Consider the following 5183-nt stretch of genomic DNA (forward strand, 5'->3'; position numbering starts at 1 on the left):
TTTCACGCGGTGAAAGATCTGGAGAGTTCAGACTCTGGACTCTCTGCTATGAAGCCAGACTGTTGAATACCACAGTGTGCAGTTTAGCATTGCCTTTCTGAAGTATGCAGGGCTTTTCCTGAAAACGCATCATCTGGATGGGAGCATATGTTGCTCTAACACCTGTATATAACTTTCCACACTGATAGTGTAAGCTGCCAATTTCATAGGCACAAAAAGTGAAACACTTATTTAGTAGTAGAAACGGAGAAAAGGCATCAATGCTAATTGTTAGATTTGTATTGTGATTCTCATTTATGCTTAGAAATATTTACTCATATATGCTTAGAAGTATATAATTGATTGTGTAGTGATAGGAGGTTTGATCCTTAATAGTCTGTAACAACTCTGTGTAGCATGAAGAGGGGAGTGCGTTCACTCCTCTTCAGAGTGTTCTGGCATAGATCACACGCCTCCTAGGAGAGGTCGTATCTTCTCCTGCTGATATATAGTATAGCAAACACACGTATATCTGTTTGAGTGTAAGTGCCTTTTGTTTAGATGGACGCTAGACTCCTGGCACCAGCTTTGGGGAGTCACATTCCACACACACACACAACACACACACACACACACACACACACACAAGGTATTCTTTGTTCACATGTATAATTATGTAAAGAGGTCATATGTTAATGAACCTATGCATATTCATGTAACCACAATAAAAGAGCAGTGTTACGGGAGAGCGGACAAGAGCAACTGGGGTCAAGCGAAGGAACGGCGCCTGTCCAGTTCTCTCCGTGCACGTGAAACATAAAGAATGTTGCCTACTCGTGTCTTGCTTGCTGTGTAATCACATTGCCTTCAACGTCCAGCGAATAAGTTAAGCCAAACCTATCACTAATGTCTCTCTTTGTCATTACACCTGAATGCTCCAGACCAACAAACTAAAACATTGCTTTATAGAGTGCTCTCATGAATGCTGATAATTAATCAAATGCATTTGATTGTAGCAACTGTCTGCTACGTACTCTCTGATTCCATATATATATATATATATATATATATAATAGTAAGGATGTATACAGTTTATGTGAAACATATACATCCTCACCGCATCCATAGGAATGGAGTCCTGTGAAAACTTTTTTCATAAAAAAGTAGCCGGGCTCTGCTACAGACACAAAGTAGTTGATGTGAAACCCTTACTAAATTCCAAGGGAAGAGCAACAAAGAGCTAATAACTGAAATTCTTTGACTACAACTCACATTGTACTGCCTTCTCTGTAAATTTCATGTAGAGTCTCGTTCATGTTTTCCAGATCTGACCAGTCTTGCTGCAGTCTGCTGTCAAAGTAGAGGGTGCAAAGCTACAACTGCTGAGTCTGAGTTGACCTAAATGGCCTTATCAGTGTGAAGCATATGGAGGAACACGGTCGGCTGTATGTGTATGTGGCATCAGGTGAAGTGAGCTTGCATTTAGCTGTGCAGTTTATCAAAATCTTTCTGAATTTGTTTCTTACGTTTTGGATTTGACCTTTTGTAGATGTTTAATTGTGATGTTGTTCAGTTTCTTCTTTGTTGACTTCTGTCAAGGATTGAAAGAGAAACATTTGCTTCCAGATTAAAGTAAAATTATTCCAACCATCCTGAAACAACAGGTTAGAATTCCTTGATAAACAGATATTTTAATGAAGTGTTGACTTCAAACCGCAGCCAGCACCACATACAAGTTTCAGTTCCGATTTTTTTATATATCACCAAATCACAACAACAGTTGCCTCAAGGTGCTTTATATTGTAAGGTAAAGACCTACAATAGTATACAGAACACAGAAAACCTAATAATCATGATGCCCTATGAGCAAGCACTTTGGTGAGAGTGGGAAGGAAAACTTCCCTTTTAACAGGAAGAAACCTCCAGAACCAGGCTCATCTGCTGCAACCAGTTTGGGGTGAGCAGATGAAGACAGGACAAAGACATGCTTTGGATGAGTTTGAATGGATGATGCATCCAGTGCAACACATTATTATTCAAGTCAGTTTCACCTCAGAGGATGTTCAAGATACTGATTGTTGTTTTCTAGGTCATATTGGCAATATGTTGGGTACAGGTGTTTGAATACTGTTTGATTCATCTAAATGTGAAATGCAGAACTAAATGCAGTGTAAACAACACATCCCAATCTCATTATATTCTTCCTTCTTGTGTCCCTGTAGAAGCATGCTGTGCTGTTTGGGTCTATTTGGTGTTCTGCTTTCTCTGAATGTTTTTGGAGCTGCAGCGTGCTACATCTATAGATGCAGACATTTCAAAGGTACTTAGAACCATAACCCAGCATACACTAATATGTAGCATATTATGGAAAACTCCTTATATCAAAGCTTATCATAAACCTTGCCAGAAATATCTGATGCACTGAGTCATTGATGTTTATTTGAGATTTCACAAAAATAAACAAAAACAAATACAACCAAATACAATAAAGTTAAAGGAAGTTCTGAAGTAGTGGAAAATCTGATTTCACACTAATCTGTATCTTACTGTGTCACACAACACCTAGGCCCTTCAAGTCAGTCTTCTTTTCTTTGTTTGTTTTTTCTAAAAGCAATCATGATTTTGATGCTATTTTTTTTTAGCTCTTAAACAACTGTTTCTTCAGAGAAATGCTGTCCTCACACGACAGTCATACTGGATTTATTAAATATGATGATTGCTGGGACGACCGTGGCTCAGGGGGTTGGGAAGCTCATCTGTAACCGGAAGGTTGCCGGTTTGATCCCCTGCTCTCTGTACTGGTCGTTGTGTCCTTGGGCAAGACACTTTACCCTACCTTTACCCTGCCAGAGGGGCCGATAGCGCGATATGGCAACCTCACTTCTGTCAGTCTGTCCAGACAGTTGCACCTGTGGCTACAGCTGTAGCTTGCCTCCACCAGTGTGTGAATGTGAGAGTGAATGAATAGTGGAATTGCAAAGTGCTTTGGGTGCCTAGAAAAGCGCTATATAAATGCAATCCATTATTATTATTATTATAATTATTATTATTATTGCTTTAGATTAAACAGAGTGAAAAGCATCAACCTTAACCATCTGCAGCAGTAATATTAATTATAAAACACAGATGGGAAAACCTTTTCTGTAGAATAATTACTTTTACTTGACATCACCTACATACGCATTGTCAGTAACTCGTTTGTATTAAGCACATTGAGTTTACATATAACTAAAAATGCTTTATAAATACACTTGTCAATCATACAGATTTATGTGGAGTAGTGTGTTTCAGTGTTTTATTGCTATTTTACTAAAGGAATGGTTTGAAAATATTATTCGACCACTCGTCATTGTCAGTTAATAGTAAATAAGTAGTAGTAGTAGTAGTAGTAAGTAAAATATTTTATAATTCTTCAGCCTGGAAGATGATCAGCATATTTAAAAGAAGAAAAGAGGCAGCACAAAAGGTATGTTTAAACAGTGGGAAAAGATGGGTGTGTTGGGGGCGAATAATGACTTCATGTTTGTATGTGTTATGTATGCCATACTTAAAAGCTTTAGTTGTGCACAATTTTCTTTTTAATTATTGTAACTGCTTTTTTGAGAGAGCAGTTGAGCAATAATGTATTAACTTATCATTTTCATTACTATTATGTGTGTTGACTACTTAGAACATTTAAATTAATATCTTTTTCTAAAATCTGCAGAAACACTGACAGTCTTTTTATGTTCAGTTAAATTTTAACACAGCTTTAAACAATGTGTCTGAATTCTCTGCCTCAGGAGTGTCTCTGACAGTTGTGGAATCAATTTGGACCGAAGCCTCCACCAACCTTTAATTCTAGACTCGACTACTAAATAGGATGAAAATGGATGAAGATTCTTGGTTCCCATCTATATCCCCATCTGCCTGTCATTGCTATTTGGGTTTCATCAGCAATAAAACTGTTTTATTGTTTTCCACACGCTTATTAGTATTAGATTATCCACAGCTATAAATATTTATTCATTCAGCACCATGTCTCTTTATACTCTAAATGCACTGTGACATTGTGTACTGTGTTTTCTGTAAGCTGCTTTCCATTTCAAAATGTAAAAGGCTGAGTAGAATATTTCACTGCTGTCTTCACACAAAGTAATCTCAGTGAAACCCTCTGATCATCTGTTTTGTGTTGACTTCACGGTATAAGTATACTTGCTTGAGACAGAAACCACATTCAGCAACAATGGATTGCATTTATGTTTTTTCTTTATTTTCGTGCCTATTTACATTATAGATTCTCACTGAAGACATCAAAACTTGTCTGTTTGTACAGACAAGCTGCCAAACAGTGTTGCAGGAGAACAGACTGTTCTCCAGCACACCTCAGTCTACTGAGAGGAGTACTTGTGGTTTTAATAAAAATTATGTTCTTGTTTAAAGTCCATTTTGCCAACATTAAGCGTGACGTATTTGCATGTTTGGAAGTGTCTTGATCTGCCATCTTTTGGAAAAGATTTGAATGCACAAGATGAATTTACCTGAAATGATTCATCGGCATGTAATGAGGTGAAATAACCACCAGATGGCACTTCATTATCTATTATGCCAGTGGGACCCAAAGTGGGGGCACGGTGGATAAAAAAAAAAAAGAATGCTTGGACACTGCTAACATAATGGACAGGTTTTTTGACAGGGCTCCCACACTGTCAAAAACCTTAAAGCAGAGGTTGAAGCATCGCCAGATATGCTTCCAAGCAAACTTCCTTCCAGTCAAAGACTAAAAAATATGATCTTAATGCAGGCTCAATCGTAAGTAAATCTTCAAAATTTGATTCTGTTCATCTGGACGTAGGGTTTTCAGTGGGAGAAACGTTTCGTCACTCATCCAAGTGACTTCTTCAGTCTCAGATGACTGCAGTTTCCCCAATCTTATAAACAATTCATTTGCATAATGACTAAACCAGCACCTTTTCACCTAAAAGGGAAAGACCATCCAGGTGTCACTTGGATGATATTTTGATGAGTGACAAAACATCTTCTTGAAAATGCTACTTCAAGAAGAACAGAATCAACTTTTGTGGATTTTCTTATCTGGATGATTGAGCAGGTTGAGCAGGTCAGACCATTCATGCTGCATGATTTAATATGAAGGCAATAGGCAGAGTTTAACAGGCATAGCGCTAAAGAATGTAGCCTCATGGGCAGTGTAGTCCGTAATGCAG

At 37.9% G+C, this 5183-nt stretch overlaps 1 long non-coding RNA gene across 1 annotated transcript; it reads left to right on the forward strand.

Moving 5' to 3' along the window:
- The first annotated feature begins 3287 nt into the window (after positions 1-3287).
- On the forward strand, positions 3288-4610 carry LOC109200702 (uncharacterized). Its single transcript, XR_002060851.2, has 2 exons — positions 3288-3445; positions 3762-4610. It is a non-coding gene; the product is annotated as an uncharacterized LOC109200702 (long non-coding RNA).
- The last annotated feature ends 573 nt before the right edge of the window (positions 4611-5183 follow it).

This window comes from Oreochromis niloticus, unplaced genomic scaffold (genome assembly GCF_001858045.2).
Source record: "Oreochromis niloticus isolate F11D_XX unplaced genomic scaffold, O_niloticus_UMD_NMBU tig00000348_pilon, whole genome shotgun sequence".
Taxonomy (NCBI): Eukaryota; Metazoa; Chordata; class Actinopteri; order Cichliformes; family Cichlidae; genus Oreochromis; species Oreochromis niloticus.